This window comes from Grammomys surdaster, unplaced genomic scaffold (assembly GCF_004785775.1).
Source record: "Grammomys surdaster isolate TR1022 unplaced genomic scaffold, NIH_TR_1.0 125846, whole genome shotgun sequence".
Classification (NCBI taxonomy): Eukaryota; Metazoa; Chordata; class Mammalia; order Rodentia; family Muridae; genus Grammomys; species Grammomys surdaster.
The window spans coordinates 1,067,604-1,095,438 of record NW_021620672.1 but is presented as its reverse complement, the minus strand read 5'-3'; the positions used below and the strand labels follow the sequence as shown (position 1 = coordinate 1,095,438).

General features: G+C 44.3%; 1 protein-coding gene and 1 pseudogene across 1 annotated transcript in view; both read right to left on the bottom strand.

The window, feature by feature from the left end:
* Positions 1 to 27,835, bottom strand: part of Fbxo36 (F-box protein 36) — a 64,379-nt gene that overhangs the window by 28,108 nt on the left and 8,436 nt on the right. The gene's annotated exons all lie outside the window — the stretch shown is intronic.
* LOC114640594 lies at positions 369 to 19,379 on the bottom strand (annotated as a pseudogene).

Below are 27,835 nucleotides of genomic sequence, written 5' to 3'. Positions count from 1 at the left end.
GGCATAAACCTGTAATGCCAACATTTGTGGCACTATTGACCCGGGGGTCTGGAGTTCAGTTATTCTCAAGTACACAGGGAGTTTGAAGTCAAATGAAGCTACACAAGGGCTGTAGTGTCCCATGCTTTTCATCTCAGTACTTGGCAGAGACAGGTCGATCTCTATGAGTTAGAACTAGCCTAGTATATATACAGCAAGTTTCTAACTATTGTGGTAATAAATGTGGTTATCATGGTGGTACATCCTGGTAATTCTTAGCACTCAAAAAGCTGAGACAGGAGGATAACGGTAACTTTAAATTTTTTCAGATTTTTTTTTTTTTTTTTTTACTTTTCAGGGTTTTTAATAGTCATATGCAAAGGTCTGGTTCATTTCAGCTCCTTTACAGCCAAACTCAGGGGTAAGGACTACTTCAGATTCTTGGCCTTCTCCTTGTCTGTGGTGACCAGGGTGTAAAGGGACAGCAAAGCTACAGCAAATCTTGAACTTCACACCATCTTTGTTCTTCTTGATCTTGACAGATCTGGCATCCTTCTGCCAGGCTGTGAGCAAAAAGTCCTTGATTTCCTCCATTTTCCGAGGTATGGAGACGGGCTCTTGGCTCAACAGCTTGACCCACTCGCAAACATCCCACAGATACACCAGTAGTCCAGTTCAGTAGAATCAGGTTAGCAATAGCGGTGACATGACCTAGCAGAGACAGCCAGGCCTCAGCCTCAACTCCAGGAGAAGTTGTACGAAAGATTAGAGAAGATGTGAGACCCACATGCCAGGCTCTGTTAGCTCTCTATAAGCAAGCCGCTGTCTGTTGGGTTCTATTTATACCCTCTAAACATCACGTGTCCTCCACAGGTCTTGTCTCAGCATACGTGTCTGTCTCAGCTGACATCACTCTGCCAATCAGCTCAAGTCCTTGGAAGCAGCAAGAAACTGCAGCACATCACCAGAAGTTTTTTGATGCATTTCTCTCTATGGAGTCATGACAGGGCTGGAGAGATGGCTCAGTGGTTAAGAGCACTGGCTGCTCTTCCAGAGGTCCTGAGTTCAATTCCCAGCAACCACATGGTGGCTTACATGCAGACAGAGTCCTGACAAATGCGGACCAATACATGTGTGTCATTAGCAGACTCTTTAATCATGTGTCCTTTCACGTGCTTGCTTTAGCAGGACATCCTCTCTCTTGCGTCTGCTTCAGCTAAAGGTTCTTTCACATGTTTGCCCCAGCAAAAACACCATCCAAACGACTTTCCAAAAAACCCTTAAGTTTCCCCTTTAGATAACTGTGAGTTTGCCATCAGCCTATTATTATAGTCTCAAAAACCAAACAAAGGAAGTGCACATAGCTGACATTCCTTTACATACTTGTTTTTTGTTTTGTTTTTAGGTTATGTTATTGTGGTTGTTGAGAGACATAGGGTTTCTTTATGTCACCCTGGATGTCCTGGAACTCACTTTATAGACCAGGCTGGCCTTGAACTTATATCTGCCTGCCTCTGCCTCCTGAGTCTGGGATTAAAGGCATGGGCCACCTCAGCTCAACTGTACACATTAGTTTTTAAAGCTGTGCTTTCCACAGCCGGCTCCTCCCACTTTCTTGTCTTGAGCCTTCTGGTCTTGTGAGCTAAACATGTAGATGGCTTGAAGTATGTTAAAGAATTAGAGGACCCAGCCTCCTCTTGATTGACTCTGTTAGGCAGTTAGACAGGTAATTAGCAGGCTTGGAGGCCACCGATGTTGGACTCTATCTGGTAATTGTTGTCCTCTGACTAGATCTCTCCCTCTCTCTGAGGTCACTTTTTTTCTTCTTAGCTTACCTCAGACTCTAGGAATTAGAAGCCCCAGGGCTTACACTCTTTCCTGCTGACAAGACCTAGTTCCCCATTCCCGACTTCCCAGTACTGGCAGAAGCAGATTTTGAAGATGAGCAGTCCTGTCTTGGTTGAACAAAAACTGCTGACCACCCAGCCTCTGCCATCTAGACACAAAAGTCTGCTTCGAGTGAAACAAGAGAAAATGAGAGGGGTGTGTGTGCTACCTGGTGCTTGCCAAGACATTCAGCAGCTGCTTGGCCGTGTACTTGCCACTTCTCACTCTAGAGAGTTGCCTGAAAGCAGGGAAAACACACCCGTAATCCCAGTGGTTCATTGCCACCCTTGGCTATAATAGCAAATTCAAAACCAGTGTGGGCTACAGGAGACCCTGTCTAAAAACAAAGCGAAACAAAAATCATTAAAAAAAAAAAAATTGAAGCCGGGCGGTGGTGGTGCACGCCTTTAATCCCAGCACTTGGGAGGCAGAGGCAGGCAGATTTCTGAGTTTGAGGCCAGCCTGTTCTATAGAGTGAGTTCCAGAACAGCCAGGACTATACAGAGAAACCTTGTCTCAAAAAATCAAAAAAAAAAAAAAAATTGAAGACATAGTTCTACACAGAGAAACTCTGCCTTGAAAACCAAAAACTAAAAACTAAAACTAAAAATTTAATTAAAAAATAATAACAAAAGACTCTACCACTTCAGCCACTTTATTATAGTATGAAGGCCTGCAAAACTCTTGGCCAGTGCTCCAGTGTCCTGGTGAATAATATTCCATAGTCTTTGGGGGGGAGGGGGAGGAACTGGGGACATGGTTGGGCTAGAGACGGCTCAGAAAGCAAAGGCATCCAGTTGTCCTTTGAGCTCCACATACACCCTGTGGGCATGTGTCCCTCCCCTCCCCAGAGGTGGTGGTAGAATTTTCTTGGCAAGAAGTTTCCTTTTTGCTTTCCTTTTTAAGGTTTTTAAATGTATGTGTATGTAATTATATCTATCTACAGGAATGTGTGCTCACTTTTGGTTCCCTGTAGAGGCCTCTGGTGCTGAATCGCCCTTGCTGGATTGTTGAGAGGCAACTGAAGCGAGTGTTAGGAACTGAACTACAGTCCTCTGAAAGGACAGCAAGTGCTCTTAAACTGCTGAGCCACTTCTCTCCATCCACACCCACCCTACCCCCACCCCACCCTGGGGGGAAGGCAGGGGACAGAGAAAGACATTTTAAAGAAACGCCTGTGTTCCATCTTATGGCTTCCAGACAACTGAAACAATGGCTCTTAAGAAACTGGAAATTCCCTATAGTCTCTTGGTGAAGGAAACAGCAGAAGCCCTGGTCACAGCCAAAATCTGTCAAGCAGGGAAAAGACCTAACTTTGTCAGAGGACCTCCAAGGAGACATGGAGCTTACATAAATGATGGTGGCTCAAACTACTTAGTTGTATGTTCCTCTTGTCCCCTACTTAAACCTAAATCTCATGTTAAGACCCTGAAGACAAATGGAGAACAGGGGTTTCAGGGGCTGGGATCTTTTTGTTCTTTTCCCAGTGTTTGCTTGTCACTGTGACTTGTTAACTAAGTTAATGTCCAGCTCTGGCTCTGGCTCTGACCCTGACTCCAGTCACAAGGGCAAAGTGCACCCAGCTCCTGGACTACTGACGCGAGTTAACTCCACTCTCAAACTAGCTGTGAAGACAATCATAGAGGCCTTCCCTCAGGACCCAACTGAGAGAGACTGTCAGCTTCGATTTGTTAAATAGGCACCTCAATCATAGGTTAACGGAAGAACCCTAAATCTCTTTTTGCCAGAGATAAGGAGAAAGTCTCCTTTTAGCAAGTCAGGACTGTCTTAAGTCCCTGAGGGAGTGCTTGCTTGCTTTTGTCTAAAGGCCAGACTTAGGAAAAAGTTAGCTCTCTTTCTCTAGATTCTCCCCAGTAATCTCCAAGTTTGATGGTTCAGATACTAGGGAGACTCCCAGCATCTTCTGGTCAATCTATGGTCTGTGGTAGACATTCTGAAGACCCCACCCTTTACCCATAATTTGGGTTTAAAATATTTAAAGTTCCTAGGTCTCTGCAGATCAAAGTTTAGGTGAAGAAATTCCCCTAAGGCTATAATAAAGCAGGCTCGAGAGAACAAAACACATATTGGTAGGAAGAGAAGACAAGAAACTGAAAGACAAGGGCTGAAGCCAACCTAAATGTTACCTGAGCCCTAACACAGTTTAATACCAGCTGCTACCGAGACTGAGGCAGGTGTGAGATGCCAAGAAATCCCTTTTCCTGAAGTCTGGCATTTAGACAAAAATCAAGCATTCCCTCGAGTACTTAAGATAGTCCCAACTTGCTAAAAGGAGTCTTTCTCCTTATCTCTGGCAAAGGAGACTTAGGGCTCTTCCATTAACCTAGGATTGAGGGGCCTATTTAACAAACCAGAGCTGACGTTGACCAGAGCTCAGCATCTCTGATACCTGTTCCAAGTCATTATTCCTGAACACCTCTCACCTAGTCCCCTATCTACTGAGTCTTTCCAGCTCCTGAGCTTCTCCTCCTTTCCCCCAGCTTCTCTGATCCCTATAGAACCTCAGTCATTTTGGCTACTTAGTTTCTTGGCCTCTTGCCCTCTTGGCTCCTGGCTGGCTCCGTTCCTGGATCTCTTTTGGTCTGAGGATTCTCTTTTGGCCTCTTGTTCTCCTGGTGCTCTCTTGGCTCCTGCTTCCTCCCTTTCCCTCTCTCATCCCCCCCCACCCCCCCACCCCCACCAGCTGCCTCTGGCTGTTTTCTCTCTCATGTCTACAATAAACCTTCTCCTCTACCATATATAGGAGCCATTATGGCCTCGCTTTTTTTTTTTTTTTCAGTTTCAAGGTGTGACTGGCAATTTAGTGAGGCCATCTCAAAGAAAGAAAGAAAATGAAAATGAAAATGAAAATGAAAAGAAAGGAGTTAGAAATGTAGCTCGCAGAGGGTCCTTGGCTACCAAGTACAAGGTCCTGGATTCAGTCCTCACCCACTACAGGAAAACCAGAACAGCTAAGTGTCATTTGGCCAGCAGTCCAATTATAATGGAAAGTCAAAATACTTTTGAAGCCCAGCAGTGGTGGCTCACGCCTTTAATCACAGCACTCGGGAGGCAGAGGCAGGTGAATCTCTGAATTTGAGGCCAGCTTGGTCTAAAGAGTGAGTTCAGAGATGGCCAGGACTACAAGAGAAACCCTCCAAAACAAAAAACCATTGGAATACACAATTTAAAATGAAGGAATGCCTATACAGCTTTATATTAAGCACAGAATTAAAATAATTTATATCTGGGGGTGGTAACACATGTCTTTAATCCTTTCTAGAGGCAGGTGGATCTCTGTGAGTCCCAGCCCAGCCAGCAGCCAGGGCTACAAAGTGACCCAGTCTAAAATAAATTAATAATAACAACAACAACAATAAAACAAACTAGCAAATGTTTCATCCCCAGGTTACATCAGTGCTGTAATGTTAGATTTTGTGATAACTTTTTGTCAGTATCTATGAGGGTTCAGTCTCAGACAGCTGACCAAAAATTCCCTGGCCTCTCTGTTTAGGCGAAATTGGAATTGTGCAAACATTGGTTAAGTCATGTATTCTAGAACATTCCTCGGTCTTTTTCCTTATAGTCACCTCACCTGGTCATATCCCTCCTCCTTCTGCTGATGGCTTTGAGATTTCCTTTGGGATTTGGTAAACTATGGTTTAGTCCTTCCACATTTGTAAGGTCCCAGTTGATCAGAACAGAAGGTAGAAAGACTGCTTAGAGCAGAGACTTCAGAGGCAACAGTTCCAGAAACATCCTTGGTTCTCTGTGCTGGAATGTCTGGAGGGAGTTCTGGGTTTTTCTAAATGAGCACCCTCCGCCTGGAGGGTGGGGGCTTAGATTCCTTCTGTGAATGGCTTTGGAACTGGACCGGTTGATTGGCACCAGTGAAAATAGATTCTATCTACTCAACTTCATCGTATCTCCTGAATGACTCCCAGACAGGGGAATGGAATCTACCTCTAGATGGAGACATGCCTTAGGGAGAGGCGGAGGGGCTACCTCTACCTAGGAAAGGGGCTTCCTAAAGCAACAGGCAGACTCTCCTTAAGGAGATAATGCACTTCTCCTTCTCAGAATTCTAGCTCGGCTTAGTGCAGTCCTCACAAGCCTCTGTGAGAGACTGCAACTCTTGAGCTTCTGAGTCCATGCTCAGAAAGGAGTTAATTTTCTTTCTTCTTTTTTGAGGCTGGCCAGGCTGCCTCTCCCTTTCTTGTGCACTGTCTGTCTGGCGGTGAATGCAAACAATATGGCTTCCTCCCTTCTCTTCCCTATTCACCTCCTCTGGGCAGCAGCTTGAGATGCACAGATTGCCTACCTTGGGGATTTTCTTTTACATTCTGCTAAAATCAGCCTCTATAAGTAAGCTTAGGCTTGATTTGGCTCTCAAACTTTTCCTCAGCAGCGAGTATGATTCTAACAAAATTCAGCCTGGGAAAACTTTTATTTGTTTATTGGGCTTCCATACAGAACCTGGATGAGGAGTTGCTCACAGGAGTTGGGCTGACCACAAAGATAGAAAGTCTACGCCTCAAAGAAAGAATGCCTTCCTCTTCCCTATAAGGAAGTGTCCTGTTAACCTTACTTGGCCTATATATGTCACCTCCCCAGAAAGGCCCTCCCCCAGGCCTTGTGCAATCAGTCCAGGATTGTACAAACAGCCGGAGGGACAGCTGGGATCCCAGGTGAGCCTCCAAAGCTCCTCCTCATCCCCTTTTTTTTCCTGAGGTCTCCTGCAAGCCTGCACTGGGGAATCTGATGATCTAATGATGATGGCTTTGCCTGGAGGACCGTGTTCTATAACTCATTTGGTCCTCCCTCAGGTTTCCAGACGCTATTTGAGTGCAAGCTCTGAGACCTCCTGCTTTGGTTGCCGTCCCAAGGTGGTGGCTCTTGGCAGCATTGAAGCTGCATGTAAGAATTCCTCTCTCCTGAGACCAGGAGATATAAAATTTTCTCCAGTCGCCTACTGCCCAGTATGTTTTTTCGGTCAGGTTTTTTCAGTGTAACCTGAAAGTTGTCTTGAATTCCTCATATCCCCCACAGTACTTGATCTTCCGCACCTGGCTTCACATGTTCTTCATGGACATTTACTTACCGGTTAGGTGATAGTGATCTCTTCAGTAATTTAATGGAAAAACCAATATTCCACTGACCAGGTCTGATGGCACTGGGGGATGGATGATTACAGCCATGAGGGATGCTGAGCCAGTCAGATCCTAAATTCAAGGCCAGCCTGAGTAACTTACATACAGAAAGCATTCAAACAGAACTACAGATTAGCTCATTGGAAGAATACTTCCCTAGCATGTGAAAAGCAGCAGCCCTTGGCTGAATCTCCACTGTCATAGAAAATAGAAAGAAAGAGAGAAAGAAAGAAAGAAAGAAAGAAAGAAAGAGAGAGAAAGAAAGCAAGAAAAAGAGAGGAAGGGAGGGAGGGAGGGAAGAAGGAAGGAAGGAAGGAAGGAAAAAAGAAAGGAAGAAAGATAGATGGACAGACAGACAGATAGATAGATAGATTATGTTAACCAGTGTCTAGGAGTGGGTATTAGAGCAGGCTTGTATTCCCAGCACTCCAGAGGCTAAGGTAGGATCATTGAAAATTCCAGGACTACCTTGGCAAATCCGTGCCTCAAAGAAACAAAAATGTGCCAGGCAGTGGTGGCACAAGCCTTTAATTCCAGAACTTGGGAGGCAGAGGCAGGCAGATTTCTGGGTTCAAGGCCAGCCTGGTCTACAGAATGAGTTCCAGGACAGCCAGGGCTACATAGAGAAACCTTGTCTCGAAAAACCAAAAAAAGGAAAAAAGAGAAAAGAAACAAAAATGTAGAATAAGTTACTGAGTTTCAACCAGTGCCACACAATTTTGGGTTTCAGGGATACAAGCAGAGCATCAAATAATTAAAACTCCCTGTCCTGCCCTGCACGTCACACATCTTTAATTCCAGTACTGGGGATGCCCCACAGGCAGATCTCTCTGTACTGGAGAACAAGCCAACTAGGGCTTTGTAACAAGTGTCTTGTCTCAAATAAGAAAATCAATGAGCTGAGTGGTGACGGCGCACACCTTTGATCCCAGCACTCTGAAGGCAGAGGCGGGCAAATCTCTGAGTTAGAGGCCAGCCTTGTCTACAGAGCAAGTTTTAGGACAGCCAGACTACAAAGAGAAACCCTGTCTCAAACAAATGAACAAACAAACAAACAAACAAATGATAGATAAAAATTCCCTGTCTCAATGAAGTTTGCATCTCATCAGTAGAGGAAAAAAGAATACACAGTCTTTTTTCTGAGGGTGGGAACAGAGGATTAGGCATGGTCTCTTGTAGCTCAGGTTGGTCTTGAATTTACTAGGCATCAAAGGCTGGCCTTGAGCTCCTGAACCTCCTGCATCTACCTCCCCCTTGCTGGGATTGCAAGTATGTAGTGTGTGCCTCCATTATAACGCCAGGCATTGAACCCAGGGCTTTGAGTATACTACCAACTAAGCTACAATCCCAGCTGTTGTATTTCTGTGTTTCAGTGGTAGCACCATCCCAGTTTCCAGAGACAGAAATCTGCAAGACTCTTCATTCACCTCTCCTTCATTCAGCCAGTTGGAAAGAACCAATGCCTGTGGTCTTAAATTGTTCTTTAACGTATTCTGTAGCCCAGGCTGGTGATCCTCCTGCCTCAGCTTTCCCAAGTGCTAGGATTATTACAGGTGCACACAACCATATCCAGCCACAGAGCTTTGCTGGCTCATCTCATTTTATGTTCTTAGCTGCTGCTAAGAGAATTCCTAAAAGAGCCACAAGGGGGTTAGAGTACAGTGTAGCCCAGTGAGAGGTGCTTGGCTAGCATGTGAGTGGCCCTGGGGTCCTAGCACTGAGGAAAAATCAATGCTCTGCCTAAAGCTCAGATTTCCCCATTCCTTCTGGTTCACCAGGACAATGTCTGGCGTGGTGCTACATGCCTTTAATTCCAGAACTTGGGAGGCTTAGGCAGCGAGTCTCTGTGAGTTGAAGGCTAGCCTGGTCTACAATTTTAGTCTAGGGCAGCCAGGGCTTGTCAAATACACAGAGACACTATGTGTCAAAAAACCTGGAAAAAAATGAAATTAAAAAAAAAAAAAAAAAGAGCCGGGCAGTGGTGGCCCACGCCTTTGATCCCAGCACTTGGGTGGCAGAGGCAGGCAGATTTTTGAGTTTGAGGCCAGCCTGGTCTACAGAGTAAGTCCCAGGATAGCCAGGGCTACACAGAGAAACCCTGTCTCGAAAAAAAACAAGGGGCTGGAGAGCTGGCTTAGTGGTTAAGAGCACTGACTGCTCTTCCAGAGGTCCTGAGTTCAATTCCCAGCAACCACATGGTGGCTCACAACCATCTGTAATGGGATCCAACACCCTCTTCTGGTATGTCTGAATCAGCTACACTGTACTCACATAAAATTAATAAATAAATATTAAAAAAATAAATAAAAATAAAAGAAACAAAACAAAAAAAGAGGAAAGTTCTGGTCCACCTTATCTGTGTCTCATCTTGTGTATTATTTTGTCTGCAGACCAGCGCTCACTGTGTTTGCCTGCCACCACTCCTGCCGGGAACTGTTGGCTGTCTCCCAGTCCTAGAGCCTTAGGCAGGGCATCAGGAACTCTTTTCAAGCTCGGGCTGGTTTGCATGTTTTTCAGAAGGTTCTGCACATAAATCTCTCTCAGCTCTTAAGCTGCTGCGTCAAAGCTGGCTTTCTCATCATATTCCCAGCCAGCCAGCTCAGGACTTGGTCCTGGTGAAGGACAAGGCTCTCTTAGTTGTAGCTGTGCCGCTTTCCTCATCTCTCCTCCTGCCTGTTGTTAGCCATCCCTCAGCCTCCGTCCTTGGCTCCTGAATGCCTATGACTCAGAATTTATATCTCAGCCTAGATCTCTTGGCTTATAAACATGTCTACCTGGCTGTGCTACCCAAATATTTAAACCAGAAATCAACAATTTTTCCTCCAAGTCTCTTCTTACAGAGTTTGTTGACCTGGCAAACTCCAGCCAATAGACTACGGATATATAATGTATATATTGTATTAATACATATTAATACACATTAATATGTATTATTAATATTAATATATGATATTATGAATGTATGCATATACACATTAATAATATGTATATATGTATGTTAATCATAATATATATTATATGTAAATATATATATATATCATACCCCCATCACCAAAGAACAGTCTTTGTTGTTGATTTTATGTTTTATGTTTTCAGATGCTGGCTGGCCTGCAAACTTCCAAGGACTCCCTTGCCTCTGCCTTAGGTCACACTTTAGAAACACTGGGATTACATATATGTGCTACCATGTCCCTTTGCATAGTTCCTGGAAATTTGAACTCAGGTCATCAGGCTTGTTTAGTAAGCACTTTCCCCAGTGAATCATTTCCCCAACCACAGGCTCCTAAAGATTTAAAGGGGGAGAACTTTGTTTTGTTTCAACAAAGAAGACTATGTAACACAAACTGTAGGTGATCTACAAACTCAAGATATTTCCTATGTATGCCGGGCAGTGGTGGTACACACCTTTAATCCCAGCACTTGGGAGGCAGAGGCAGGCGGATTTCTGAGTTCGAGAGTTCGAGGGTAGCCTGGTCTACAGAGTAAGTTCCAGGACAGCCAGGGCTACACAGAGAAACCCTGTCTCGAAAAAAAAAAAAAATGAACAGCAGGACTGGGAAGGTGGAAGTAGGAAGTTCACAGGTTAAAGGTCACCCTCAGCTGCATAGTGATTTCAAGGCCAATCTGGGATACATGAAATCCAGTTTCAACACAAAGAAGGAACACAAAACCCTGTTTAGGGGCTGTGGCATTGTGGCTCAGTAGGTAAAAAAAGCCAGAGAAGGTACCAGGACTATCTGATTCCAGAACCCATGGTGGAAGGAGAGAGCTGACTTCTAAAAGTTGTCCTCTGACCTCCACATGCACACAATATTTTTTTTCTATTTTATTTTCATATGATCACAGAACTGGGAGGATGTTTTTGTAGCCCCCACCGGAGAATTCCCGCAGGCTGACATGGGGCCTCATCAGGGAAGACTGAGACAGAAAGATCTGTATAGTTGAAAACTGTCATCAGGAAGTGAGGCCTTTCTATTGTACTGCTTTTCCTGGCTCAGGCAGTGTGGGTTTCAAGTAAAGGCTGGTTACTGCATAGTCACAGGTTGGCAGCCACTGGGGTTACCTGTGTTCTCACTAACATCTGAGAGAGAGAAAATCCTACCTCCACCCATCACACACACAAAGAACAGAAGGTATTCCTGTCCTGTGCCACTAACTAATCAGGCCAGGCAGACACCCAGCTTTTACTGCACAGTTTTCTCTCTCAACCTAAATGGAAACAGTAACTAAGTATCAAAATATTTCTTTTTTAATCAGGCTAGAGAGACCGCTTTGAGTTTAAAAGCATTTGCTGCGAACACAAAGAACCAGAGTTTGGTTCTTCCCGTCTGCCTTAGGCCACTCAGAATACCCTGTAACTCTAGTTCTGAGGGAGCCAAGACCCTCTTCTGGCTTCTCAAGGCACTGCATACCTGTGGTAAACAGACAAGCAAACAAACTCACCAACACTTAAGAACTCCTTAGCCAGGCGTGGTGGCACACAACTTTAATAATACCATGTTTTCGACAGACTTTTACTATCTAGGGTAGCCTTGACACAGATATGAAAGATGAGTGGGCTGGTCTTGAACTCAGCTTTTCTTGTCTCAGATCCCTGTGTACTGGGATTAATGCCGTGCTCAGCAAATGATTCTAATTATATCTGAGATGGGATAAGGAAAAAGAAAACCATGGGGGAATTATGTCGATATAGGGAGAAAATGCTGGGAAAGGGGAGGGCTGAAAAGCTGACCTGCCTTTATCACCTAGAAAGGCTGGAGTCTTCAGACTCCAGGGAGAAGGACCCAAAGCCACAGAGACCATCTATGCCTCCCCGAAGGTATCGTCAAAGGCAATAAATACCTTGCTCTCACAAAGAATCAGATGGTGCTGTTTCTAGAGACACCTCAATCAAGGATGTCAAAGATGATAATTAGGCTGCATTTACTTCGGGCTAAAATGATACATAACCTTAGGTTTTGAGCACTCTCCTCTCTTCCCTAAACCTAAATAGCACCCTTCATAAATCCTTTTTACAACCTGTTTACTGAGAAAATTTCCTTAGCTTTTAACTTTGTTATAAATTACATTCTTTAGACAATGCTAGAGAGAAGGGGGAGCCCTTAGCAACCGTTAGAGGTATAATTCAGAAAGCCACAAGAATACATATCCCCATTGTAAAGCCACTTACAGGCCTCCCTTAGAGAGGCTCACACTTGTCCTGTCCAGTCTCAGTCTCCTCCTTCTCCCATAAATCCAATCTTACTTCATTTTTGGCTCCCCCTTGAAATTAATCTCCTTATGGATGCCACAAATCCCAGCTTTGCTTCACTGGAGGCTTCTAAGAAATCAGGTAGCTGTAGATGCAGTGAGGAACTGTGTCCCTGTTGCCAGTGACGGGTCTGACATAAATATATATACATATATGTGTGTGTGTACGTGTACGTATATATTCAATTCAATTGTACCCTGTACCTCCTGCTCTCTGTCTGGTCTTGATTCCATTAACTCCTCCCTTTCAGCCTTTAAACAGCCTCACGAAATAGCTTGGCAGTAGAAAGTACTGTTCTTTTGTCAAGAGGGCCTAGGTTTCGATTTCCACATGGTAGAACACAACCATCTATAACTCTATTTCCAAACCAATTCCATGCCCTTCCCTGACTTCCATGGGCATCAAGCACACATGCAGTTCACATTCACACAGGCAAAACACCCAGCCATACACATAAATGAAAATAAACACCCTCAGATACATTCTATGCCAAGTCCTGCCCATCTGCTTGTCTGCCTCTCTGTATCTGGACCTGACCCGAAGCTTTCTGTTCCTAAATCCTTTTCTGCAGCTTTTCTCACAAACCTGACTCCAGCCCCTCCACTCACCAGAGCTCTCCTCGAGCTTGACTCTATCTCAGCCCACTTCTAATCCTCTGGAACACTGCTGCAGCCTCATAGTGTTCATACTATATCTCAGACAAACGTATGTACGTAGGAAGACACATCAACTGCGTGCTACATGAAGTGTGATATGAAGAGTTAGTACCAGTAGTTAAGATTGGAATAAAGAACTCGAGTCTGCCTTTGGCCAGGCTACTCAGGTAGGCAGATTTTATGATGAGTTCCTGTCCTTGGATCCTTTAAACCTTATCAATTTATTGTTATTCAATAACAGTCTGATAGTGTGGAAAACCAAACATGTTTCTTTGCCTGTGTTTATGGCACAGTTTGCACATGACCATTTGCTTTCTCAAGACTGGGTCTCATTCTGTATGTACCTCAGGCTGGCCTCAAATTTGCGGTGCTACCCCCCCTTCTCCTCCAGAGTGGCTGGGACTGCTGATGGCAGGGGTGAGCCACCACTCCTTGCTTTATACTGAAGAGTCTATGAAGGTCTTTGATCATATTTTCCCTACAAGTTGAGACCTCTGTTTGTTCTTTTAGAAACAAGGCTGTTTTTAGGTTGTTAAAAAAAAAAGATTTATTTTCATGTGTCTAAGTTTTTGTCTGCACATATGTATCCTGCTAGTCTCTGGCCCTGGAACCTTGCTGGGGAAAGTGAGGGAATGAAGAAAAGCCAGATGCAGGGAAGCTGGGCTCAGGTGGGGTTCTGTGACTACTACTGCCTCAACAAGGAACCTCAGCCTGTTTATTAGATACAACATCAGGACTGGGGCTCTGTGTGTGTGTGTGTGGGGGGGGGGGGAATCGCACTAGTCTCAGTAGGAGGCTTCTGTAGGCAAGCAGTATCAGGTTGTAAACAGGAGGAGGAAGCTACAGTTGCTAGGTTTTTTTTTTGTTTTTGTTTTTTTGTTTTTTGTTTTGCACACACTGATCCACACTTAAATTCCATCTCCTAAGAAAAGTTGGCCAATTCTCTGGCGCTTGACCCATATGGGTAACAGTTTTGCCAGTTTCCCATGGGCCAGTTGGTCTCCGTCCGAGTCCTCTACAGGCCCAGACCATGTCAAAATACACACTTAGGACTTGATGAGAACTTCCTCTGCTTCCTACACACCCCACATGTAAGCCTCGTGTCCTGGAAGCCAAAGAAGAGCATCAGCTCTCTTGAAACTGGAATTACAGATATGAGCTGGAGCTTTTAACCACTGAGCTGCCCGACAAGCGAGTTTCCTAGAACGAGGTGATTTCCTTATCCTCAGTGCTCCCATTTTCCATTCAGACCGAGTTTGCAATCCAGGCTCTTCTCACTTTCCTTTCCACTCAATATTGTAGGGTGACCTTGAACTTCTGATCCTTCAGTTTCAATTCCAGAGTGCAAAGAATATGGGCTTGTGCCACCACACCTGCTTTTCTTTTGTTTTGAGAATGACCTCTAGGGCTCCATATGCTAGGCAAGCATTCTACCCACAGAGCAATGTCCCTCAGCCTTTTCTTACTTCCGTGCATTATCTGACATCATCTGACCCCCTAGCTGGGTCTTTTCTGAGTTTTCCCAGGTTTTCAAGGGTAGTTTTCCAAGGATTCTTTGCCTCCAATTGTCTCCTCACAAGTGTGTAGGATGGCCTAGAATACTGTTCCGAATCACAGTACAGTATTTTAACAGCCTAAGCTGCATTAATCTCCTTGGTGTCTACTGGAGAGTTCCGCAGTGGGCATGGAGCCCAGAGAACTGTTTATCTTTTGGGCCCCACTGAAAGTCTCTCAAGCATCCCATCCTTAGAGCTTTCTTTCATTATCTGCAGAGTCTAGGGTGGTGAAGGGTAGAGAGTCAACAAGTGATTCTGCCCCCAGTTCTAGAATAAATTAAGTCAACTGACATGTCTGATGGCACACAGCCATAAATGGAAGAAATCAAATCAAGAAAGGTCAGAGACTTTTCCATTAGACTATAATGCTCAAAAGGACAGTAAGGTTTCTAAGTACTAGGCCTCGTCAATATGAGGACAGACATTATAGTTCAAATAATTTAACATTTTATTTATGTATAAGATTGGTATTTTAAATTTGTAGACTTTGGTTTATGTTCATATACATTTAGAATTATTTGATATTAATGTAGTTCTGCTTTGGGGAGTTTTGTTTGTTTGTTTGAGACAGATTTTCTCTTATAGTAACACAGGCTGGCTCCAAACTTTTTTTTTTTTTTTTTTTTTTTCCCCAAGACAGGGTTTCTCTGTGTAGTCTTGGCTATCCCAGAACCAGGCTGGCCTCAAACTCAGAGTGGCTCTAAAGTCTTGATCTTCTCATCCCTCTCTTCTAAGTTCTGGGTTACAGGTGTGTAGCACAGTGCCTCGCTCCTGCTAATTATCAGTACTCACACGGACTGAATGTGAGGCTCGATGAGAGGACACGTGCCTAGCTAGGAGGAGGTCCTGGGCTCTAGCTGCAGCCCTGGGGGTCATGCGGGGAACAACAACCAAGTACACATTTATGTTCACTATACATTCACGTAGTTAACTATCTTAAAGTGAAAAAAGAATAAGCCAAAGAGTCTGAGCAGTCGTAAAAGTGGAGCACAGCCAGGTGTGGTGACCCAGGCCTAGAAAGGGAGGAAGCTGAAGCAGGAGACTGAGCTCGAGGACCGTGGAGTGAGCTCTGGTCTTAAAAAGCAAAAGAACAAGAGACATTGATGGCATTGCTACAAAGTACTTCTTTTTTTTTTATTTTTTTATTTGTATTTTTATTTTTTATTTTTATTTTTTTTGAGACAGGGTTTCTCTGTATAGCTCTGGCTGTCCTGGAACTCACTCTATAGACCAGGCTGGCCTCGAACTCAGAAATCTGCCTGCCTCTGCCTCCCAAGTGCTGGGATCAAATGCGTGTGCCACCACTGCCCAGCTCACAAAGTACTTCTTTGTATGTGAATGACAAAGACTATTTTAAGTGACTGTAGTATTTTAATCATAGTAAAGACATTTAACGATCCAGACTGAAACTCGGCTGCATCTCCTGCTTTCCAGCAGGCTAACATTAAAGGGCCAGAGCATTCTTGCCTGCTATTTTTCTGGTTTTAGAAAATGCTAAGTGCAGGAGGGTGCTGGGCAAACCAGTGTGACCAGAGTGAAGAAGGGATTCTCACAGCGTGTCGCTTGAGTGGTAATGAAAGAGAAAGATTAGATGCCACAAAAAGGGTAAAATGCTCTAAGCTGGGCTTCTAATCAAATTCATAACGAGTCTCTCAAATCAAAAAGTGGGGATCACTTATTGTTGTACAATACCACTAAAAATATTTATCAGTGCTGGAGATCAAACCCATGTTGGATCAAACCCATTTTCAAACTCGATAAGTACTGAGATAAACAGGTCTATAAATAATTTTTCTTATTTAAAATCTTACAATCTGCTTTTTAAATACAAGATCTCACTAAGTATCTTTAGCTGACCTAGAACTCACTATGTAGATCAGGTTGTCTCTAACTCTTAGAGCTCTGCCTGCCTCTGTCGCCTGGGGGCTGGGATTAAAGGCATTGTAGGAGAATCAGGGCTATACAGAGAAACCCTGCCTTGAAAAATCCAAATAAAAACAAAATTATACACTCCCTAAAAAAAGGCTATGGTTGGGAGGGGCTGAGAGATGGATGGTTCAGGGGCTAAGAGTGCTTGCTGAGGCCCACTGAGATGGCTCAGCAGCTAAAGGTGTCTGCTCATGTACTAAGTTCATGAGCAAGCCACATGTTCTAAATTCAGAGCTCAAGACCCATAAGGTAGGAGATGAACTGACTCTCATACATTGTTCTCTGACCTCTAGATGCATGCTATGGCTCAATCATACATGGGCAAACAAATGAACAATATAATAAAGTATATATTTTTCAAAATAGTTAGATATGAAAGTATGAAGACCAGAGGTTGGATCCCAGCATCCACATAACAGGCAAACTATGACCATCATGCTATTGACCCAAGGGCTATAGGGTGAAAATCGGACATCCCTCAGGCTCCTTTTTATTCCATGGCCCAAACTTAGCTATGTGGCTACATGTAGCTACAGGGTGGTGGTGTGGCTTACAAATGTTGCCTTTTCTTTTTCTTTCTGAAGTCCTTTTGTTCAGCTACAAATAAGGTAGCCTTTCATTACAAAAAGGAAAAATGGTTACTGGGGAGAATTAATGATTTCTGCCCCAGGAAGAATGTACCAGAATGTATCCAGTCACATTCCTGTGGACTTCTTACAGAAAGAAACCTTTATTTCCCAGGTTTCAACCAAGGCTGTTTTATCACACAGTTCCTGCTATGGATACATTTTATCATTTATTAGGAGAAATATTTAACTCTAACCCATCCTTAAACAATCCCTATAGGGTAAGATCAATGCTGTAACTTCCCAGACCAACAAGGACATCCAAATGGAGAGACACAAGTCTATCTCTGTCTTGATTTTTTTTTTTTTTTTTTTTTTTGTACTGGCCTCACACATGCCAGACAAGCACTTTAGGACCGAGCAACCTCCCGGTCTCGCCTTGCTCTTTAGTGGGTGAGTTCTATCCTTAGTTGCATTCCACGCTTCTGTAATGTCTGTCATCTAGGTCTTTCTCACTGCCAAGTCATCCTTTTTGGTTGCTTTTTTTTTTCTTTTTTAAAAATGATTCACTTATGTGTTTGGTGTTTTGCCTTCATGTACGTCTGTGTGAAGGTGTTGGATTACCTGGAACCGGATTGACAGACAGTTGTGAGCTGCCATATGGGTACTGGGAATTGAACCCCTGTCCTCTGAAAGAACAGCCAGTGCTCTTAACTGCAGAACCATCTCTCCAGCGCTCCCCCCCCCCCATCTTTCCCTTTTTTGAAGACAGTTTCTCTACATATTCTTGGCTGTCTTGGCACTCACTCTGTAAACTGGGCTGTCCTTGAACTCAGAGATCCTTCTGCCTCTGCTCCTGGGTGCTGGGAATAAAGGAGTGTGTGATCACTGCCCTGTTTAAATTTTATCCTTACTCTTGGGAATCCTTGTAAATCACCCAGCTGCTTAAGGTGTACACCCGCCTGTGTAATCTACATGCGTTTTAGGTTCAACCGTAAGAAAAGGAATAAACCTCTCCCTCTCCCTGCATTTCTTAGGTAGGTGACACTGGCTGGGTTATTCTACATGTTCTCACTCTCAGTCATCCCATAATATCGAGTTCACGACCAAATTCTATCCTTTTCACACTTTTCATGTTGCTTGCCATCCCTTTCATCTGGAAACTGACCCCTTAATGGTGCTGAGCCAGTCCATCCTTATGTAGTAGCCCAAAGCCTCTTCCAGAGATGTGAATGATATCTGTATTTATTCCTCCCAAGGCCATTACCCTGGGATGGCATGCAAGGTCCCACAGAGACCCCTGCTCACTTTTTTCTCAGCCTCCCCTCATACCACTTCCTGCCCCTTCCCAGAATGCCCATCAGCATCACCAGAAGGTGCCACTCCTATTGTCACAATGCAGTAACAGTTAAAAGGGATCCCTGCTTCCTGCTTCCTTCTCTGGAAAATATGGAGCAGCTCCGCATGGAGTGATTCAGAGCCTACTGTTCCATCCTACATAAAATACTGCTTTGTGTTGTTTCTTTAACAATGTTACAGCAGGACGGAGGAGATGGATAAGGAGGTACATGGTGCTTGCTGCCAAGTCTGATGATCCAAGCTTGATTTCCAGGCCCTCATGGTGGAAGGAAGGAACCAATTCTTAAGAACTGGGGAGAGCTTAGGGGGAGGGGAGGGAGGGAAAACTGAGGTCAGGATGTAATACATGAGAGAATAAAAAAAATGGACTTCTGATCTCCATACATAACTCTCTCACACATAAACTGAACAGATAAATGCAATAAAAATGATAGAGCAGGAAGGAAACAGCTCAGTGGTAGTGCTGAGACTCTGGGCTTAACCCAAGTCCTCAGGGGAAATAAGGTAGAGAGAAAAAGCAAAGCAAAATCATACAAAACAAAATTTTAACAAATAAGACATTTCTGTTGGGTGGTGGCGGGACAGAGCGTTAGTACCAGCATCTGGGAGGCAGAGGCAGTGGATCTCTAAGTTCGAGGCCAGCCTAGTCTACTGGATGAGTTCCAGGACAACCAGGACTACACAGAGAACCTGTTTTGGAAACAAAACAAACAAACAAGACATTTATCAACTCAACAACTGTTCACTGAATTTGGACTATAGAACCAGCTCCATGCTACGAGCTACCAGATGACCAGGGGCCAGCTGAACATGAACCATCATAGACTTACAGGTTTCATTCTGTACAGCTTTTTAAAAGACCAGTGCTCATCAGTCATCTCATTTGCTAGGAAGACAATCTGCCTGCATTTGACTCACTGATAATGCCGAGAAATGGATGTTGGCTGCTGCTGATCCTGACAAGATGTATTGTCTTCAGTGTCTTGTCATGTATCCAAATGTCCATTTACTTCTGCTTTCATGACCCCTATGTTGGCTGCCGCCATTCTGACCCACTTGGATGGTTGAGATGGACATATTGGAGTGAATTCTTATTTCCTAAGCTTTTTCCTCATACTTTTCCCTGAAAAGGGCCATGTGAAGGGGCTCACTGGCAGAGAGGGGTAGATCTGAATCTGAAAACTGGATGGATGGCTAAGTAAAGATTAGGGAAAAGGTGTTCTCAGAAGAAGAGTAGCCAAGTGAAGACAGAGCTTCTATCAATTCAAGAGACAACATTCACATTGAGAAAGAACCGAGCCGGGCGGTGGTGGCGCACGCCTTTAATCTCAGCACTTGGGAGGCAGAGGCAGGCGGATTTCTGAGTTCGAGAGTTTGAGGCTAGCCTGGTCTACAGAGTGAGTTCTAGGACAGCCAGGACTACACAGAGAAACCCTGTCTCGAAAAACCAAAAAAAAAAAAAAAAAAAGAGAGAGAGAGAGAGAGAGAGAGAGAAAGAACTGAGTTAGTTATTATTATTATTTATTTGTGTGTGAATGAATATGCAGGTGTGTGTGCAGGTACACTGTGCATGCACAGAAGTCAGAAAGAGGGCATTGGACCCCTGGGAGCTGGAACTTAATTAGTTGCAGGATGACAGCCTTGATAAGTGGTCAGTGAGATAAGAACACTGGTCTTCATAACTGTGGCAGCAAGTGCTTTTAACTGCTGAGGCATCTCTCCAACCCTTGGAAAATGCACTATCCAAAGACTTTATTATTTTTTTATGTGTACATGTTCATCTGTGTATGTCATATGTGTACAGGTGTCCTTGGAGGCCAGAGGGGTCAGATACCCTGGGACTGGACTCAACAGGCAGTTGTGAATCAATGTGGGTGCTAGGAACTGCCTTGGGCAGTCTCTCAAAGAGTAGTATGGACTCTTAATCCCTGAGCCACTAATTCAGCCTCAAAGATATTTAATGGAGAGTTTAAAAAACAGGGGCAAGTAAAGTAGAGAGGCACTAAAAAAGACAGATTTTAAAAGTTGACTGGGAGCTGGGCAATGGTAGCGCACGCCTTTGATCTCAGCACTTGGGAGGCAGAGGCAGGCAGATTTCTGAGTTCGAGGTCAGCCTGGTCTACAGAGTGAGTTCCAGGACAGCCAGGGCTACACAGAGAAACCGTGTCTCGAAAAGCCAAAAAAAAAAAAAAAACCCCCCCCCCCCCCCGGGGCGGGGGGGGAGGGGGTGGGGGTGGGGGTGGGGGCTGGGGATGGCTCAGTGGTTAAGAGTACTGGCTGCTCTTCCAGAGGACACAGGTTCAATTCCCAGCACCCATAAGGCAGCTCACAACTCTCTGTAACTACAGTTCTAGAGGATCCAATACCCTCACACAGGTACACATACTGACAAAACGGCAATGCCCATCAATAAAAATAAGTCATTAAAAAATTAAAAAGAATTGACTGAGCATAGTGGTACACACCTTTAATCCCAGCCTGGCCTATACAGAGAATCTAGGCCATCTGAGACTACATAGAAAGATTTGTTCGAAATGAAAATTTTAAAATTTTAAGAAATTATGTTTGTGTCTGTGTATCTACACGCGACTGCAGGTACCTGAGGAGCCCAGAGGCTTCCAATACCCCTGGAGCTGGAATTAAAAGCAGTTGTTAACCACTTAATGTGGGGAGTAGGAACTGAATCCAGGAGCTCTGCAAGAGCAGCATGTGCTCTTACACCCTGAACCATCTCTCCAGCCTCAAGAAAGAAGGATGCACTCAACAATACGGTGTACATTTCTCTCAGAGTCATCAATTTTTATTTTATCTTGAAACAGGGTTTCAATTATGTTACCCAGGCTGGCCTGGAACTCTCTATGTAGAGATCCACTTTCCTTTGCCTTTTCAGTGCTTTTCACGCATTATTAGTGTGTCTGTGTGTGTGTATGTATTTGAGTCCAGGTGTCTGTGGAGGCCAGAGTCATCGTAAGCTGGCTGACATGAGTGTCTAGGAACTGAATTCTCTCTTCAGTCCCTCCTCCCCTTTTAATGTGTATGGGTTTTTTTGCTTGCACTGCATATATGTTGTATGTACCATGTGTATGCCTGGTGTATACTGAGGCCAAAGAGGGCATTAGATTTTCTGGAACTGGAGTTATAGATGGCCATGAGCTGCCATGTGAGTACTGGGAATTGAACCCAGGTCCTCTGAAAGAGCAGCCAGTACTCTTAATCTCTGAGCCAATTTTCCAGCCTTGATGCTTGGCTTTTAAAAAATGTTCTTTTGTGGTAAGGTCTTGCTATGTAGCATAAGCTGGCTTCAACTCACTGTGTCACCTTAATCTGTTCTCAGACCTGTAGTGCTCCCGGCTCAGCCTCCTGAATGCTGCTAAGACCTTTTGTTTGTTTGTCAAACACTTTTCACGTTAGTAAATTAATTACTTAATCAATTAATGTGTGTGTACATGTAACATCACGCACATGTGGAGGTCAGAAGACCACTTGTAGGGGCTGATTCTCTTGTTCCACCATGTGGGTCCTGGGGAATCTAGCTCAGGTTGACAGGCATGGTGACAAGAGACAACATTCACATTGGGAAAGAGCAGCCAATCACTTTTTATTAATTAATTAATTTGTGTGTAAGTGTATGTGCAGCTGTGTGTAGGTGCCCTTGTGCATACACAGAAGTCAGATGTTGGACCCCTGGGAGCTGGAATTTATAGTTGTTCTTTACTTGCTAAGTCATTTTGCTGGCCCAAGATCCAATTCCCTGACAATCCTCAAGGCATATGGGAAGACTGGCATGTCCACCTGGATCCTGTATGTCCCAGGGCTTCACTTATCTGCCTTCACTTCCTTTCCCTGCCTAGGACTACGCTGCAAGGTTTTACTCCTGTGTTACTTCCTGCTCATCTTCCCATTCTCCATTTCTTTGTCCAAAACAGAAATGATCACATATTTGATCTGAGCTCCCCCCCATAAAAAAAAGTCATTTAGTCCCAGAAGAGTGGTACTAAATGTATTAAATATCAGAGGATAATCAGTTTGAAATTCAAACTCACTAAATTTTGAACAAAATCAGGGACAACAAGGGTTTACATTACAGTTACAGTATATTTGAGATACTACAAAAGCCTGGATGTATTAATTTAGGGCCACTGGCCTAAAGAGACAAGCTTAATCCTGTTGGGTTTAGGAGAGCATTCTTGCCTGTTTTAACATAAGGGAGCAGCACTGTGGCTCGCCTCAGGCACTCCAGGACCCAGAGGTACGGCTGATAACATCGGAAAATCAGCCCTTCAAGTTTGCTGTCCTCTGTCTCAGGCCTCTTTATTTCTGATTGCAGAAGCATAGTCCTTAAGCACTAGGGAGCCTAAAGGCCTTGGGGTGTGGGGGAGTACCACAGTGAAAAGGATGGGGCTGGGAAAGTAGTAAAATTCCTGCCTAGCAAGGGTGAGGGCTTTCCGGGTGGGGGATGGGGCATGGGGTTGAAGGTGGTGTTTAATCCCTGTCACCACACACAGAGGTGAAAGGTTGATTCTCTTGGTTCAGGCTGAACTAACAAAGCAGTTTCTGGGAGACGTTGGGTCATGTCTCATCCTTTCCATTGTTATCCCAGTGGTTTGTAGGTAGACAGAAGCCAGAAAGGGCAGTGAGCAGAATGAATTTTGGACAGAACAAGAAAATAATGTTTGGTTGGAAGAGAGACAGTGTGGACTATTAGACCAGTTCTCAGTGAGCGGTGGACCAGACGGGGTCAATGACCTCAGAAAGAACTGAGCATACGATCCCCCTGAGAAGCACGTGCTTGGTCAGCATGATCTCATTGCTCATGGGAAGCTGTTCTCTACTGAGGGACTTCAGGTACCAAAGTAGCAAACTGCCAACTCCTGTTCTAGGGAAGCACAGATGAGGTTCCAATAATCCTCTGGTCACAGTTTCCACTACTTACCAGCTTATTTTATGTCTGCTTCTAGTTAGATACCACATAGAATATATACTTAATATATTGACTGTTGACTTAATGTCGGTTTTTGTAGGTCTAGTGACACAGGGTAATCTCAGTACTTGGGAAGTGGTGATAGGAAAGTTCTAGGCCAGCATGGAGCCACAGGAGAACTCCGCCTCACAAACCACAAACAAACAAACAAACAGACAAATCACTTCCAAACAGACACACACAAAAAAATTGAAACAAACAAGATCCAGCTCCCAGCCCAGCAACTACAATTCACATCCCAAAGCAGCTTTTCTGTAACCCATTATGGCACATCAAGTCTCTCTCACTCATCCTATAACTTACTCATTCAGCTAGGCTGGCTGGGTATCAAACTGTCCATCCTCATCCCAGTTCCAGGGTTACAGATACAAACTCGGGCTCTCACTTGTACAGCAAGCCCTTTACTCATTAGCTTACATCTTAGCTCCTGGGCTTGCTTTTTTTTTTTTTCTCCAGACACGGTCTCTCTGTGTAGCCTTGGCTCTCCTGGAACTAGCTCTGTAGACCAGACTGGCCTAGAACTCACAGAGATCCCTTTGCCCCTTCCTCTCAAGTGCTGAGATTAAAGGTACCACCAGGTCCAGAGTATGAAAGTATTTCAATGTGGAAGGTAAATGTGGGAACTGTTTACACAAATAGTCCTTCTGCTTTCCTGCTTTTAGAATTCATTTTACTTCCATTCTCAAGTACTGCTGGTTTTTTAATCTGGACAATCCTAGATCCACAGTCTCCAAACAATGTGATCAGCTTCTGGGGTGGGTGGGGAGGTGGTGGAGGTGATCGCATTCAGATTTATCCTGCCCTGTACGCTGATGCAACGCCTGTTGCTGCTCTCAAGGATTTTATGAATGGATCTTGGGTGCTGCCTTTTTCGGCAGTACAATATATGAAGGGCCACAGGTCTCGCAGTAAGGCATGAAAAGTGTTGAGGTCCCTGAATACCTCTCTTTGAAAATGTGGTAGTTTGGATGAGGATGGACTCCACAGGCTCCCATGTATAAATACTTGCTCTCCAGTTACTGGAACTGCTATAGGACAGTGGCTTCAAATTGACCCCTGGGGGTGGTTCTCAGATAACCCTTTTGAATATCAGATAACCTGTGTATCAGATATTTACATTATGATTTGTAGCAGTAGCAAAGCTACAGTTCTGAAGTAGCAATAAGGATAATTTCATTTATATGAGTACACTTTAGCTATCTTCAGACACACCAGAAGAAGGCATCAGATCCCATTACAGATGGTTGTGAGCCACCCTATGGTTGCCAGGACCTCTGGAAGACCAGTCAGTGCTCTTAACCACCGAGCCATCTCTCCAGCCTAAGATAACTTCATAAAGAAGTGTATTTTTTTTTTTCGAGACAGGGTTTCCCTTTATAGCCCCGGCTGTCCTAGAACTCACTCCATAGACCAGGCTGGCCTCGAACTCGGAAATCCTCCTGCCTCTGCCTCCCAAGTGTTGGGATTAAAGGCGAGCGCCACTGTATTAACCGGTTTCAGCATTAGGAAGGTTGAGAGCTACTGTGCTAGGAAGAGATTAGACCGTATGGCCTTATTGGAGGAGGTGAGTCACTGGGGGCGGGCTTTGAGTGTTCAAAAGCCCAGAGCCATCCCTACTAGCGCTTCCTCTCTGCCTTCTGCTCTAGGTCGTGTTTGTGGTTCCCGAGGTGAATGCAGCTGTTCCTGCCGCCATGCCGTCAACCCTCTGGAACTGTAAGTCCAATGAACAGACTTCTTTTATAAGTTGCCTTGGTCATGGTTTATCACAGAAACAGAAAAGTAACTAAAATTTTCAAGGTTCTTATTTGTTTCGTTTCGAGAAAGTAGGAATTTAGTGGGTCTCCGGCCCACACCCACTGTGATTACTGGACTTTTTCAACCTTGCCTTGCATGCCCTTAATTACATCCAAAAAAACCGTTGAACTTCAAACGGCCTGTTTCCAGGCACTTATCTTTGGATTTAAAAAAAAAAAATTCAATTTAAATTCCATTAAAAGAAATTTAAATACAACTTTAAAAATTTAAATCCAATTTAGAAAAAGTTGTTAAAAGTTGTAATTTTGAGTGTGTATGTATGTGCTTGCGGGCATGTGTGTGCCATACCTGGTTGTGTGGAGGTCAGAAGATGCCCGGGCCAAGATGGTCTCTCGTTTCTTTGTCTTGAGGCATCATTTGATTGCAGCCAATGTGAGCTTCGGAATGATTCGCCTGCTTCTGCCTTCCATTTCCTTGTAGGAGTGCTTGGGTTACAGATGTGTGGCCTCGTAACTGGCTTTTTACATGGCTACCTCAGACTGTATTCAGTTTGGGTGGACTTCGCCCTCTCTGCGAGCTCTCCAGCTTGAGCTGACACAGGCACTCCCTAGTTTTGCAGATAGTTTTTACCCTTGGTTGCCATAGCTCATCAGATGAGGGTGGCCATTTACTTTGTTCTCCTGCGCGTGCCCTCCCCCGGGTTTTCTGTGTAGTCCTGGAACTCGATCTGACCACGTTGGGCTCAAACTCAGAGATCCATCCGCCTGCCTCTGCCCGCTGGGATGAAAGGTGTGGCCCTCTTTCTCATTACTTTTCTGGTGTATGCTGTGGCCCGGGGTATAATAGAGTTTTATAAAGGTGCATTTGACTCACAAGTCTAAGTTCTGGGTTCATGCTGCAGCAGAAATCCCAAGGAATCTCAGAAGTACATTTATCTGTGACACCAGAGAACGGTTCGTAAACTGCTGACTCATTTAATCCAAGTAGAAGCTACTTCTTATTCTTGATTCCCCAGACACCTCCGGATCTGTTCCTTTGGGGCTCCCATATCCTGCCACAGAAGCAAGGACCAGTAGAGTCAGGACAAGCTCTGCCCTTCCTATTTTTCAGCTTTGGTTTCTTCACCCAGAGTTTCATGTCTGTCTTCTTGCTATCCCAGCTCCCATCTTAGGAAAGTCCTCCCCATCATGCTGCTGCCCTGACAGGAGTGCTCACGACTGGCTCACATCATTGTTGCCCAGAGCACCTGGCTGTTTCTGTCTATTGGACTGCAAGCTTCCTGGGGAAAGGAACTTTGGACCGAGTGGCTAGACATTGGATACAGCAAGCATCGCAAGGAAGCTTTCTGTCTTGCCTCAAACCAGGAGTGTTTCTGTCTCTATTCTGTTTTTTTCTTTCTTTTTTTAAAATTTTTTTCTTTTTCTTTTTTCTCTTCTTCTATCTCTATTCTTTTTTTTTTAATTTCCTTCCACCTTCCGACCCCTACCTCCCTTTTCAACCCCATTTCCTTTCGTGTTGGTATAGTTTTTTTGAGATAGGATCTCCTATACCTAGGTTGGTGTTGAGTTTGCTCTGTAGCTGAAGATGATTTTGGAATTTGGATCCTCTTGCCTAGGCTTCCAGAGTGCTGGGATTAAGGCACGCGCCCTCATGGCCATAGAAGGTGCTGGGGATTGAATTCAGGGCTCTGCGCATATCAGGCAAATATTCTACCAGCTTAGTTTTGTCTTCCTTCTCCCTGATCTTCCTTTCCTTCTCTCTGAGATGGAGTGCTGCTGTGTTGCCCAGGCTGGTCTCAAAACTCCTGTGCTCAAGGGAGACTCTTGTTCAGTTTTCTAATAGTCTTCGGATACGCCTGGTTCAGGCTCATTTGTTGCTGCTGTTCTGTCTTTTGTTTTTTTTTCCCCAGTGGGGAAAAAAGCCTTTATCATGTAGTTTCAATTTTTCTTTTTAAAGGCATGTTTATACTACTTAGCTCCTGGAACATGCTTAGCTCAGTCCTCTCTTGGCCTCCTAACTGGGGTTACAGGTGTGTGGCACCATTCCTGGTTGGTCTGTGCTTGGGCCAGAGATCCTGCTGTTAATTCTTTCACCTCTTAAGTGATAATTTATTCTTTTCACCTCTTAAGCTCCCATAGGAGCTTGGGTCAGTAGCCCACCACCAACTCTGGCAGATGCATTTTTTGAAATGGTCAGGGCTGGTGAGATGGCTCAGCAGGGCAAGTGCTTACTAAGGAAGATGACAACCTGAATTAGATCCCTTGAACTTAAGGAAAAAAAGGAGACAAAGGACTCAATTTTTGTTGTTGTCCTCTAAACCAGGCATAGTGGGGCACACCTTTAGTCCTAGCGCTTGGGAGGCAGAGGCAGGCAGATCTTTGAGTCTGAAGTCTGTAGAGTAGGCTGGCCTCAGATTAGCCTGCATCTGCCTCCCAAGTGCTGGGATTAAAGGCATTGCATCACCACCACAGGCAAAACAAATAATCAACCCCAAACAAACAACAACAACAAAAACAAAACAAAAAACCCCAAAACAAAACAAAGACAAAAAACCTTAAACAGCCCAAATCCAAATAACTTCTCACAAAGTATATCCTTCCTCAAATCCTGGAGACTGAATATGATTAAGAAAGGGAATGCCATCATTCACAGATGTGATGCACTAGTCATAGAAAATCTAAAACCATCCACAGGTAAAGCAGGAAATTTAACTAAGAAACACAAGTCAACTTTGGAGGGCTGGGATTTGGCTCAGTGGTAGTGTGT